Genomic DNA, 14,652 nt, shown 5'->3' with positions numbered 1-14,652 from the left:
ATGAGTCCCTGCAGCGCGATGCTCCTCCCCTGATTGAGCCGACCAGCCGCCTCGCAGCGTCTCCACCAGCTGCACGAAGCGGCAACCGCGAAGCGGGTGCGGCGAGATGTCGAAATGGCGGCAGGCACAGGTCCGCAACAGCAAGCCCAAAACCACAGGGCAAAGGAAATAGTAAGCGTTGTCGAACTAACTATAACGGGGGAATTACAATGGTTTTGTACGAGTGAAAAGTCCAGCTAACTATAACGCCCCTGAAACCTATGGTTTTTTCAGTGAATATATATATATATATATATATATATATATGAGGCTCAGTTCTCTCTGATAATGTACAGAAAAGATGTCGCACTCACGGGGCGTTGAAATGTAGTTTATTCACTCAAATGACCAGCAGTGTAACAGACGCGTTTCGGCGGGATGCCTTTCTCGATGTTACTGAGGCACCGCTAACGCCATGTTTTTCAATCATTTCCGTATCCACAAAATAGAAAAGGGACCAAACGAAACGCTGTAACAACAGCGCTATATTGTAATTGATACATTATTGGGACACAACACAGAAATCCTGCCGTAGATCGGCAATAATGACCCTAAATGCATCATACAATATTAATAATAACGCCGTGGATCGGCATACGTCCCCACCATATTATTTGTGGCCGGAATTAATGCATTTGATTATAAATTGCATATTCAAGGTCATATATTTCAATACATACTAGAAGGCATGTTCATTAAACGGTGCATGGTTGTTTACATTCATCTTATATGAAACCCCTCAATAGGTCAGCATATATCAAACAAACAAACAAACAAACAAAGGCACCAAATTGCAACAAAACAGCAAAGAAAGTCTTACTAACAGTCTTAGCAAAAACAGTGGGGTTCACCAAATATAACTCAGTGACAGAGGCACGTAATCTATTCAAGTGCCTAAATGCACTGATAATTCTTCTCCACTGTTGAGACCACGGGGAAACTTGGTAGATAGATCAATGATAAAGCGTGACTCAAGTTTTCGCAGCTTCTTAACTCTGTCTCCCCCTCGAACACTGACTGGAACATAATCTAGACCATAGAATTGCAGCAAATTACGATTGCTATTGTGTTGTTCTGCAAAATGACGCGCTACTGGATATGCTTGGTCATGCTTATCAATAGCCCGTAGGTGTTCAAGAATTCGGATCTTTAATTGATGGATAGTGCTACCAATGTAGCTTAATCCGCACGGGCAGACCAAACAATAGATAGCGTAAGAAGTACTGCACGTCATGAATTTCGTGATTTTCTTGGTCTGTCCAATGTCAGGAATAGTGTATGTTAAAACTTTCTTGCTGTTAGTGCAAGCCTTGCATTTATTGCAAGGGTAGAAACCCATCATAGTCCTCAGAGTGCCCACCCTCTGTGGCACCTTATCTAGATGGCTTCTAACCAACATGTCGCCAAGAGACCTCGCTTTTCTGTAAGTCACCAATGGAAAGGGGGGAATATCCTCGCCTATGGTACTATCAGTTTTGAGGATGTGCCAATTCCTTTTGAGCATGTTTTTTAAGAAATTAGCTTCAGCTGAATAGGGGGTGATCATGCGGAGGTTGTTTTTATCGTCCACAAGTGTTTCTTTCTCTTTCAGGAGGGTTGCCCTAGGGATACCTCTCACTTTGTTTAATGTAGACCTTAATAGATCCATACTGTATCCCCTTTGGGTAAATCTGATTATACTATCAGACACAGCCTCTTCAAAGTCGCTTTCCTTGGTGCTATTCCTTTTTAACCTCAAGAACTCCCCATAAGGTATACTGTTCACGAGTCTGGGGGGATGGCTACTGGTGGCAAACAAGATGGAATTCCCTGCAGTGGGTTTGCGATAAAGGGATGTCTGGATGTTATTTGACTCAATGAACACTTTCAGGTCGAGATAGTCCACTGCCACTGGACTTATTATACCCGTAAAGTGTAGGTTTTTGTCATTGTTATTTAGTATGTCTATATACCCTTTTGCTGTGGCAGCTGTACCTTGCCAGATGATAAAAAGATCATCTATGTATCTATGCCACTCTACCACTTTGCCATGATCAGTACCAATTGCGTGCGTCCTGGGAACCTGCTCCTCCCACCAGCCCACAAACAAGTTTGCGTAGCTGGGGGCGAAGCAGGTTCCCATCGCTGTACCGGACACCTGTCTGTAGTGTTGTTCCTCAAATAGAAAGATGTTGTTTCTAAGACAGAACTCAATGAACTCTAATATCATTTGACTATGTTCAGAGTAACGCAATTGTCTTTGTTGTAAATAATGTGCAACAGCCTTTACCCCAGACTCGTGAACTATACATGTATAGAGGCTGGTAATGTCTAATACCATGAGTTGGTAAGTAGGGTCCCATTTTACATGCGTGATTTTATTCAGAAAGTCTTTGGTATCCTTCACATAAGAGTCTAACTTGGCAACAAGAGGAAATAAGAAATGATCGATAAAGATGGAAAGATGTTCGGTTAGTCCGTTCTGGGATGAGACAATGGGCCTGCCAGGTGGATGGCTGCTGTCTTTGTGCAGTTTGGGAATATGATAAAAGGTGGGAATCACAGGATGTGAGCTGCGTAAGAACAGATGTTCTTCAGGTCCCAACATTTGTCTCTTATACCATTTGTTGATAAGTTCATCATATTCCTTAATACTCCTCTGGTAGAGTTCGTTCGTAGTTTTGTGGTAACATTGCTCATTAGACAATTGGCGCAGCGCCTCATTGCAGTATTGTTCTCTTGTCTGCAACACTACGTTGCCCCCCTTATCCGAGGGTTTGATAACGATAGATCGATCTTGTATTAAGTTCTGTAGTGCCAATTGTTCGGACTTTGAAAGATTACTGGAGGAAAATTTGATCCTGTTTCTGTTCTTCACTCTGAATTTTTTGAGGTCATTAATCATTGTTTCAGAGAAAATGTCTATAGCATCCAGTGGCATCTGTGGATTGAAATGAGACTTTGATCTAAAAGAAGTTTCTTCACGTTCTTGTTCAATGCCGACATTTATGGCTCTTTGTACCACGTCCTCAGTTGGAAAGTGACTACCATCTTGTTCTGATCTCAAACTTTCGAGCAATTCAATTGCAGGTAGATCTTTGCCTGTTAAGGCATCTGTGACAGTGAGTCTTGATCCGGTCCCTTTCTTTTCCTTCGCAAGCGATCTTAGTTTAAAATATTTATGTAATTTCACTTTGCGTATAAAATGGAAAAGATCTATTCTAGTCTGTGTGTACTCAAGATGGTTGCTGGGGCAAAATGTTAGTCCTAAGCTGAGTACTTTTTCTTCAGACTGTGAAAGGGTTTTATCCGTCAAATTGACAACTGTCAAGCTGGAGAAATTTATTGCTTTTTCGTGTGTTTCCTGCGATTTATCCATCTGGAGCCACGGCCTCGCCCTCTTCCTGCCACCCCCGGCTCTTCTTGTTTTTCTTGTCCGGCTTCCGGTGGCTTGTTTTTGCCGCCTCGTAGCCATGATTGGCGGATTATATGAAACTCCTGGTGAAAAGGATTTGAGGAAGATGTTCGTTCCATTGAACTTGCCCCTTGGTCATCACTAGATTCATTTTCATTTTCTGTTACCTCAGATTCCGAGGTAACAATGATTGGTTGTGGTTGTCTCATCCTGTTGTTCACTTCTTTTCTTGGGCCATCGAATTTGCGGGAATATGTTAATACCCTGCCCTGTGCATAGTCATTCTCATCTCGTGTAAATTTCTCTTGTTTTCGAAATTTAATTCTTTGTTCGTATTTTTCTAATCTTGTTTTCATCTGACCCATTAATTCCTCCATCTTCTTCTTAAACTCAACATCTTTCGCCATTTCTTGTTCTAGTTCTTTGATCTCATTTAGTGCCTTGTTGCGATCACTCCAGGCATATTTAACAAGTATGCCTAGTGTGCCTTGACAGTATGCAGCCGTATGTTCTGCCCATTCAGTCAACAATTCTGGGTCAGGATTTTCGTAAGAGGGGACCGTGTATACTCTTAACCCCCTTGGAACCCGTTTCTCATCAATGTAACTTTGTAAACTGGTGGCCTCCCACCATTTACGTATCTCTCGCTCGTAGAGACGCTCTAACTTCAGCATGTATTCGTTGAATTTGTTGGTTGGTTCCTTTGGGTCAGAAACGGTTGTACGGGATTTGGCTCCATGCTGTGTTTTGAATAGGGGTGGGCGGAATTTGCGTAATCGCGTTACGCAAATCTCCGCGAAACGGTAAAAAATCTCCGCGAACACGCAGAAATTCCGCGAACACGCGGAATTGCTTGTTCGCGATACTTTTTTCCTGTTCGCGATCGCTGTTTGCGTGCTCGGGGTGAAATATCTCGCGAACACGCATACTGAGAACGCGAACAACCAAAAAATTTCGCGAAGTCGCGGAACGTAGATTTTTGGGCAATTTCGCGTTCTCCGCGGAACGCGAAATTACCCAAATTCCGCAAATTCCGCGAACGGAACGGAATTTACCGCCCAGGCCTAGTTTTGAACATGTCTTTTGCAGCCTCTCGGCGCGATTGCTCGCAGAACATGGCTTCGGTGTCGTTGTCTGGTCAATAAAACATATATATACGTCCCCTTGCCTTGCCGCCAATACAATCTGCCTGTCTACATAGACAAATGGGTGTGAACTCACCGCTGGGTGAAGGTTGTGGTCCCGTCGACTCGGCACGAGTCCGGCGCAGGTCCACACCACAGCTCACAGCGGAACACCCGTTGCTTCTGGCAGAGGCGGCGGTGCTACCACGTAATATGATCGCTCCAGGTTCCACACTGAAGTGGGGCACTCGCAGGCAGGTGCTGACTTTGCGGGTGCGGGCTCCGCAAAAATATGAGGCTCAGTTCTCTCTGATAATGTACAGAAAAGATGTCGCACTCACGGGGCGTTGAAATGTAGTTTATTCACTCAAATGACCAGCAGTGTAACAGACGCGTTTCGGCGGGATGCCTTTCTCGATGTTACTGAGGCACCGCTAACGCCATGTTTTTCAATCATTTCTGTATCCACAAAATAGAAAAGGGACCAAACGAAACGCTGTAACAACAGCGCCATATTGTAATTGATACATTATTGGGACACAACACAGAAATCCTGCCGTAGATCGGCAATAATGACCCTAAATGCATCATACAATATTAATAATAACGCCCCAAAACTTTAAGAAAATACAATTACAAACAAAATGAAAATTAAATGAAAAATAAAAGTAAAAGTCAATGGGACTGTATCAATTACAAAGATCCAATTGATACAGTCCCATTGAGTGAGAGAGGAGGGGATCGGGTCAAAAAATTGAGGAGACTAGAATCCAACTATATCATCAGGCTCAATACTAAAATCCCCGAAGGGCTTAATATAGAAGAAGATTTTCATACACATCTGTAAAATAACAGGGAGTTCCACTCCCTCTCCAAGCAGTATACACTTTTATTTGTATTTTTCATTTAATTTTCATTTTGTTTGTAATTGTATTTTCTTAAAGTTTTGGGGTTTTATTAGCACTAGTACAGACTATAATTCGACGGACTTAGTTATAATAGTAACTTGCATACAAGGAATATGGAACTCAAAAATTATGTCATGGCCCACTGGGGCTCAATTGAGTATAAACATAAGTTGATAGTATCTCTTTTGTTTTGATTAAAGCGATTCTGGATTTGGAAAGCAAGCCTACTAGGGCAGCACGTGCGTTAAGGAATAGCGCCTATACTAGCCTATTCTGTTCCACTAACTGTGTACTATACGGCTTTATTGTAAATAATTTCTTTACAGAATTGTTTTATCTAATGACAATTATTTATCAAATGTATTAACATGGAAAATGTTTACATATTTATATATTCTTTTGAGTTCACGAATAGTTTTGTGATACTAGGAACTACGAGTCTGTTGTCACTCTTCATGAATTAGTAGTTCGTTATGCACTGCGCATGCACGAAGCACTTAAAATGGTGGAAAACTTTAAGTGTAATGTTGGTGAACAAGCTTGCGGGACGAGCGAAACGCGTCCAACGTTTTAAGCTGACCTAATAAAGGACATTATTGGAGCACAAAGACATGGCGTCGACTTTCCTACTTGAGAGGAAGTTTTGTTGAATGTTATCGGACCGGGCTTGGGAGGTCCGTTCGTCGACGCGCCCCCTGGTTTGGAGGCGGTAGGCACACCTGAGCAAACAGAGGAGCAATATATATATATATATATATATATATATATTTGAACCAGTCCTGTACTGCAGGCATACGAAGACAGGCGCTGACACCGTGGGACGATATATCAAAGAAATATTTATTTCCAAAGGATGCCCTGACGCGTTTCGACGGAAACAACCGTCTTCTTCACTACATCAGGTCCCTCTATAGTGTCTACTTAAATACAAAAGGCAAGGCACAATCCACCATGGTTGTCACAGCAACACGAGTCATAGACATAGAAAAAAAAATTCAGTTGTGTCTGTGTTGAATAGCGACAATAACGAAACAGTGGTTAAAAATTATAATGAAAGAACACTATGGTTTCAACTAAATGAGAAACAATTGATACATTGTGGCATAATCAAACCAAGACCTGCAAAGGCTGAAATGGTACACTAGTGTGTGGACGTTATGCAGTTAATGTTGTGGCGTACAGTTATAAAAATAATTACATCACTGCAGGTTAACAATTGAATAGTTCGTCAAAAAATACAATATGCCATATTTGTAAAATGTTCGTTAATTGAGCCCAAGTGGGCCGACATACAGAGTGTTCCAAAGAGATAAAAAGAAAAATTAACAGGTGTGGGTGCCTTGAAAATAAGAAAAGGTTATAACAGAAAGGAAAGAACCAATGTTTCGGATCAGAATACAGGAGCGAGATGCATACACAGCTGGTAAACATTCATAGTGATTTTCTAAAGATGTACATTTAACGCTTCGTCAGCGTTCATTCCATTGGGATCTTACTGTCCAGAAGTATGATATATCTGGATTCTAATCGTCTCAGACGTAATTGTCTGTTCCCTCCCCTTATGTTTTTAGGAATGCTGTCAATGACAAAATAGGATAGGTCATCTATTTTGCCATCGTGCTGTGAGTTAATATGTCTCGCTACCGGATATGACTGGTCATCATTGGTGATGGCCCTTAGATGTTGCAGTATCCGGACATGTACAGGATGTATCGCACTCCCTACATATGTTTGTTGCAGGTACAGCGAAGAACATATACTGCAAAATCTGTTTTACAAGAAAAACTGCCCCGAATTTAAAAAGGGGTTTTTCTGAAAGGAAGAGAGATAGATCTAGTGTTCACACCGTGTTTACAGGCTTTGCATTTAGAACATTTCTGAAAGCCTCTCTGTGGTTTAAGCCACGTACCTCCCTTAGTGAGTGTGGGTGCATTGGTGACCAGTTCCTGTTGCATACTTTTTGCTCTTCTGAAAGTCAGTTGGGGAAATTTATATATATATATATTACCTACTGGCGGTCGCCAGTAGGTAGTTATAGTTAGGACCACGTTTCCATAGGAAAACCGCAACATTCTATTTTGAATAACTTTGGCGCCGGTCGACGAATCCTCGCGAATTTTTCAAAATAGGTGGGGCGCTACGCTCCGCTCCTACCCTAAAAGTCTCGGGGGGATTCGTCAAGCGGGGGCTGAGATAAAAGGGGGGTCCCAAAACGCGTTTTTCCCATGCATTTTTCCATAGGACCTTTAGACACAGCTACAGCCCGAACGGCTGAACAGAATTACTTGAAATTTGGCAGAGAGGTAGTCCTCAGGTCAAGGAAGTGCCTTTTGTAGGTTTGGTGTAAATCTGTTCAGTAGATTCTGAGAAAATAGCCTTTAAATCAATATATATATCTGAGCCAGCTTACGGTGCGCTTACCGTACACGTACAGTGACGTGCGCAAGCGCGATTCTGATTGGCTCTTAGATCTTAGTAAACATTCGAATCGGTCGAAACCAGGAAGCGGCGGCCGCCATTTTCTCTCTCGCTCTCAGAGTTGGGCAGCAAAAATGAAGCCCAAAAATGTCTAAAGGGGCAGTTTCTTCAGATCCTAACCACCCATCAATGATATAGGGGTCCCCAAAAACCCCCCAAGCCCCCAAAAAAAAATTTTTTTTTTTTCGGAAAATCGGCGATTACGCTTACCGTACGCGTACGGTAAAAAAAAAAATTTAAAACAATTATCCACACTCTCCCCACCCCGTGTGCAAATAGTGCCCGATGGGCACCATTTGTACATGGCTTATCACAGATACGAAATTAATAAGAATACATTTCTCAAAGATGCGCATAATATGTCCCCCATGTGCGCACGGTGCGCGAAGCGCATCGTGCGTACATGGCCCATCCCGCATAACGTGGGCACGCGGTGCGCGCAGCGCACCGCGTGACCACGGTGCGTGCACGGCACTAACTGCGTAAAGTGGGCGCGCGGTGCGCGAAGCGCACCGCGTGCTCACTGTGCGCGCACGGTGCGCGAAGCGCACCGTGCGCGCACGCAACGAACTGCGTTAACTGGGCGCGCACGCCACGAATGGCGTAAAGTAACTTAGCATTTAAAAAACCGTACAAATTCACTGAAAAAACCATAGGTTTCACACACGTTATAGTTTGGAATTAGCATTTAAAAAACCTTGCAAATTCACTGAAAAAACCATAGGTTTCACACATGTTATAGTTAGCTGTACATTTCACTCGTAAAAAACCAATGAAATTCCCCCGTTATAGTTAGTGCAGGCAACTATAACTCACGCGACCGCAATCTTCTGCTGATGACATATGTGTCTTTATGAAAAAAAAATATTTGTAATATATGTATAGCTAAAATTTAATGGAAGAAGACATGGGCAAATAAGTGTCTAAATACAGTATTAGCATCAGCAGAGGATTGCGGTCGCGTGAGTTATAGTTGCCTGCACTAACTATAACGGGGGAATTTCATTGGTTTTTTACGAGTGAAATGTACAGCTAACTATAACATGTGTGAAACCTATGGTTTTCTCAGTGAATATATATATATATATATATACATATATATATATACACACCATAATTAAAGTTAACAAGAAACACAGCAGATTTTGAACTCTGCACTAATTTGTGTTAAAATGTCATTTTTAAGCCCTGATTTCACAACTGAACAAATATCTGGTACTTTTAACTGGAAAAAAGTGCCAATCCTAACTTCAGCTGTCACCTCACTTTTTTACATCCCTCCCGCCCCTTCCTTCTTTGTTCATCATCTCTTTTTCCCCCAGCCAGATCCATTGGAAGTTGTCAGGGGAGCTCCTTTCTGGAGTGCTGCAGCTTTTCCTGCTATGCATTGCACTTTGGGCACGGCTACCTTCATACCCATGAATTCCTTGCTGTTATGTAAATGCAGCGATTAGTGTTGATGGGGCACACAAGGGGAAGCAGCTCCTGCGCTGAAAAAAATAAAGCATTTCCAGCTGAATGGTCGTTACACGCCTAATCAACAGTGCAAGGTCTGGCTAGACCCTGCTCTGTTAATCACAGCGTGACGTAACACAAGCCCTCTCAAACCCATGCAGTGTGAGGAAATACAAAGGGGCGCCTCAGGACTTTACCAGAGTCTCTGCAAAAGTCGACTTTATGGCTCAGTGTTATTGCGAGATCCGGACTCAGAGCGGCATCTGTCCTGCATTGGAGGGGATACGGACCCTGAGTCTGACGTGACTTCAATCAGGGTACCGGTACTCTCCCTGACTAAAGAAAAGTGCCGGCACTAAGGGCTAGAAAATTTGGAAGTGCCGGTACTCAGTGCCGGTGAGTACCGGCCCATTTAAAGCACTGATACCAACTAAACAGAATGTTAAGAATGTAAATGCCTGCTAAGCAATAGATCAAGAAATTAGTGAAATGATGAAGATTGATGTCCACTCCTTCGAAAGCATAGGAAGATTTCTTCAGCACATGCTAAAAGGGTCATCTGTGGAAATCTGAAATAATTTCCGTTAGCATAAGCTGAAGCCATCTTGGTTGTGGCATCAATTTTGTTAGCTATGTAATTCTTCCATCTTCCCTGTTGCTTTCACTTCTATTCTGCTTGTGCCATCAGCTTTAGTTAACTCCTTCTGTACTGAGTCAAAGCAATGTACGTGCTGATAAAAGGCCTGTAGCTGCTAAAATGCACCTGGTTAAAGATGTAACTGTCAATCATTTGTGCTGTTGTAAACAGTTCTGTTCTCCCTCCCACTTTGCTGACTAAGTGATTACCCATCTGCCCATGTCTAGCTGTAACTATTCCTGTGTAGGCTTGTGCCTTCTATTTGTAACTACATTCTTACTCTGCAACAAACTGTGTATATAAGCACCATGGTCTGTGTATTCAATGTACTACCTCAGGCAGCACTTGAGAGTGCTGTGTGGACGTAGTCCCATTCATTAATGAGTAATAAACTTGTTATTTGAATTCCAGCTTCAGTACCAATCTCTATTTTGTTGGTCTATGGACCCGTGGACGGAGATGGGTGACCCCTGCACCGGTGTGCTTATTAAAAGGCACATTTCCACAACACATGCTAAGTTCACATATATTGTGTATTTGTGACATGTAAGGGTAGAGCCAAAATGATGCTGCTGCACACCAAAGAGTATATTGCTAATAACTGCAGATGTTTATTGTATCCAGGGCTAAATAAACCATTCTGCCGCTATGGCACTTCCCCATTAGGTAGCAGGATGAGGCTGTTTTCAGAGCAGGATGGGCTGCTCTGACCAAACCCATGGTCCTATTCAAGCTGTGCCTCCTGCAGGGCGTGCTGGTTTCAACAATTTGCCAGAATTGATTTTGGTTTCCAGTATGCCCTGATTGTTATCCAACTCAGTTCTTCTCATTTTATCAGCTGCAGAAGATGAAAGGCTGAGTAGATGATGTGGGGGTTGAACCTGTAACCATGGGGTCAAGCACAGATCTCTGCAAAAAACACATTAGTTGATTTATAAGCTGTTATTTTTAGGCATGTAAGTGCATCTTACTAATCGCTACTATACCTGCTACCCTTACCATCTATGGCTACTGTACATACCTTGCCTATCTTATAAATTCGATCCTTTTAGACTTCATGACCAAAGACCTCTTGAATGCCAATAGGATGGGTCAGTGATGCAACTTCTTGCCACAGAGATATGCGTTGATGATAAGAAAACACATCACAAGTTTAAACCCCAGAAAGTGGGACTAGTCCTTCTATTCTTTAGAGGTCAGTTTTGTAAGAAAAAATATTTTGAAAAATATTAATATCTCTTATTTTTAACAAATATCTTTACAATTTCTCCAAAATGCAAAATAATATGGCAATATAATTATAACTTTTGTTAGCCCTTTCCAAAGTCATACTTCTTATTTACAGACAGGTTTATATAACGAAGAAGCAGAACAACAATGAGCTAATTAAAATATACAAATCTCTCCATCCCCCCCCCCCCCATTTTTCTGGTGGGCAGGGCTACACTTTTTATTAGTGCCCAGCAGTGGCCAAAGTGTATTAATTAAAGTATGGGAATTGTGATGCTGTGTGCAAAGGGGGTGGGGTGAGTGAGCGTGGCGGTGGAGTCAAAGGCATATGTAAAAAAAACAAAATATCCTGTGACTTTTTTACGTCTTTTATCTTCAGGGAACTACATATGAAATAAGGCACAACTTAAATCAAGAAATAAATTCAAGTTAAGTTAATCAGTAGGAAATACACTATTGTAAATCATGAAACTTCTATTAGTTAATGCACTGCAGAGGTCCATGTGTGTAACCAGAGAGCACCTGAACTGAATACTGGTTTGTGAAGGAGAGAATAGGTACTTGTGTATGTTTAGAGCAACGAGGTCCCAGTCTGTAACAGAAAGCACTGTGAATATGCAAGACATTATTTTTAACTTGGATTATATACAGTATATGGTAGGCTGCTACAAAATGTGCAAAAAGGTTTAAGATAAAGTGATTACAAAATACAGATTTTAGTAATACCCAGGCTGATCATAGTGTAGTTTTTTTTATAACTGTCCTTTAAAAGTGCACAATTCCCAGATCAGCTGGTAAATTCGTTGCAATGCTACTTAAAAAAAAAACTTTTTTATTGGGAAGCTTCAAGTGATTCCATGAATTAAAGCCAATTCCAGCTGCAAAGCACCCTTTGCATTTGCAGATTTATTAGTTGTGCACATTTACTTTCTTTCAGGCAAGCAGGCACCATGGCAAGAAGACTTGTTTAGCTGTCTGTCCAGGGCCAGACTGGGAACAGCAACCAGCCCTGGAAGTCTGCTGCTCGATGGGCCCTGGGAGTTGGGGGGGGGGGGTGCTAGCAAAAAGCACCAATTCTGCTTTTGTTAGAGGGGGCCCATATTGCAGCACTGCTGCAAAAGCGTCCCCCAATGACAAAACCGTCCCCCATGGGCACATAAATGACCCCACAATGCCAAACTGCCCAGTGCCCACTACGGCCAGTCTGGCCCTCTGCCTTCCCCTCCCTCGGTTTTGACACAGTAGCAGGGTCGGATTGGTAAAGCGGGCACTCGGGCAATGCCAGTGTGCAGTTCCAGCTGTGGGCTTCTTTTTTGAGCAGTCTGGGGGCCGATTTGGGTGGTTTCTGCGTTGTTTGGATGCCCCCAGTGGCCCAGTGGGTGATTTAGTGGCCTTTATGGAGGGAGATGGGCGTCCATTACCTCCCTTTTACCAACGGGCAGAGGTGTCACTCCCTTTCTCTCACTGGGCTGGTCCATTAATATATGCATATTGAGTGGGGGCAGGGGGCCTGAGCAGAAGTGGCCCCACTTGTTTTTAGGTTTGCTTTGCCAGGCTAAACTAATCCGTGCATTTTTTTTACCCCCCCCCCCCCCTCTTTTTTTTATAAAATTTTGCAGGAGCAGTGTTTTGCGGAAAGGCAATATGGAAATGTGGGCCACTTATTTTTAGGGTGCCCTAGCCGATTTTCAATCCCAATCTAACCCTGCACAGTAGACCGAAGCATATCAACTCTTGGAATGGTTCTCTTTTCTAAAAGAAAAGTAGGGGAACTGTTTTTCTTAAATTAGAAACGCGTGGGTATTTGTGCCCCTCAGATCCCGCCCACTACGACCGACGACTGGTGCACAGGCTTACTCGCTCCACTCATGTGCTCTGTGCAACGGAGGAAGGGCAGTGTTAGAAGTGGGGGGGAACGGAAGGGCACGGCGTGCCCCTACTTTTAAAAATTATGCTAGTCCGTTCCCCTACTTCTTGATTTAAAAAAAGCGTCCCGGGACTGCCCTAATTCAGGCCCGGTTCTAAGGGCTTGAAGGCAGGCGCGAAACGCCACGGGGCTCAAAGTGCTTGAAAGCTCCCCCCCCCACCCCCACCTCCACCTCCACCTCCCCTGTCGTGTGTGTGCGCCCGGGCGCGCACACACAGACAGTTTTTGAGATTATCGCAGCCGTACCCGAGTACTTCACAGGTCTTTAAAAGACCATTTACATGTTAACGAGGCTTTGGTTATTTTTTCACCCCTTCATCTCCCAACAGGGGCATGGCGAAAGGCGACAAATCCTTTCTTTGGCCACGGTAACCTTTGCCTACTGTCCTGCTGCGCGGATATTCTTTTTCTATGCAGCGCAGGAGAAAAGAAGTTTGTTTATTCTGATTCACCTTTCCTGACCCCTGCAGCTGCTTATCACTTCAGGCTGCGACACTAAGTTTGACTAATGGAGTAGGTAGGAGAATGTGTCACTATTTGTTTTTGTTTTTAAAATCTGCACAGGTCCATCAGGACATGTACTTCGTGTGTGCTTCCTTTAATCCGTTTTTATCATTATCATGGCTGATACAGGACAACAATAGGACAATAAAAAAATGCCCAGATACCGCTGGCTATTAATGATCCTGCTGGAGAGCAATCATTTCTCTGTTAGTAGTTAAGTGCAGATGAACTGTATTTTATGTGGAAGCTCAGTGGGTTACTGTCATTGTGACAGAGATCCTTGTGTTACTTGCAGTTCAGAAGTTAAAATCCTAACATAGGACAGTGACCAATGAACTGTCATCAAAGAGCTGCATGCAAACCTGAATGGTATAGTTAGAACTTCACGTTTTTTGTTTTGTGATATAGTTAGAACTTCCCCAGTCTTTCATTATTCTAATGTTGCTAAAATGAGTATCTTTGGGATGATATACATTTTTATCAGTAAAGCCAACCCCTAACCACTGGAGTACTCTTTAAATCCTGAGTTTGTGCTTCTCCAGACCAAACCCTCTTAAAATAACTGCCCACCAGTATGGATGACATGTGATTCATTCACCTTGTAATCCTCATTGGTTTATGTGATATTCCCTGTAGGCTGATTTACATACTTGTATGATTCGTTGTCTCTGTATAATGTGTGCGTGGTGTAAAGTACTGACACACACTACACTGATATGAGTAGCGCTACACAACAAATTAAATGCATATGAGAGAGTGGCTACGTAAAGCTGAGGGGCACTGTTGGAGGGTGGCAGTGAGGGAATCCGAGGAGGAGGTAGTGGGAGTGGCTATGGAGCGATGAGGGGCACTGTTGGAGGGTGGCAGTGAGGGAATCCGAGGAAGAGGTCATGGAGGGGGGAGCTAGAATTTGATATCCGTTGTCCTACCTGTTTTCATCATTATATTTTCTGTTA

Source organism: Triturus cristatus, chromosome 6, assembly GCF_964204655.1.
Source record: "Triturus cristatus chromosome 6, aTriCri1.1, whole genome shotgun sequence".
NCBI lineage: Eukaryota > Metazoa > Chordata > Amphibia > Caudata > Salamandridae > Triturus > Triturus cristatus.
Note: the sequence above shows the minus strand (reverse complement) of the source record.